Below are 320 nucleotides of genomic sequence, written 5' to 3'. Positions count from 1 at the left end.
GGGCTTGGGAGTCGCGTGCCAGGAGCCGCACGGCCAGGGACTGACTGACAGACAGACACGCACCACCACCACAACACACGAGACCCGGGCGGGCCGCCGCCGCCGGGGCTCTTGGCAAAGCCGCAGGTCGGAGAGCTCCCCCGCGGAGGCGCGCCGCGGTAGCGCGGGGCTCGCGGCTTCCAACCACGCAGAGGACGCAGCGCTGCGCTCCCGGCGGCGCGATTCCCAGCGCACACCCAAGTAGCCTTGAGCGGGAGGCACATCTAGAGCCGGCGAAGTAAGTATCCGCCCACGCGTGCAACTCCGCAGGTTGTTTCCCG

This window comes from Carlito syrichta, unplaced genomic scaffold, assembly GCF_000164805.1.
Source record: "Carlito syrichta isolate Samal-C Ts95f unplaced genomic scaffold, Tarsius_syrichta-2.0.1 Scaffold305556, whole genome shotgun sequence".
Lineage (NCBI taxonomy): Eukaryota > Metazoa > Chordata > Mammalia > Primates > Tarsiidae > Carlito > Carlito syrichta.
The sequence above is the reverse complement of the archived record's forward strand: the minus strand, read 5'-3'. Positions refer to the sequence as shown.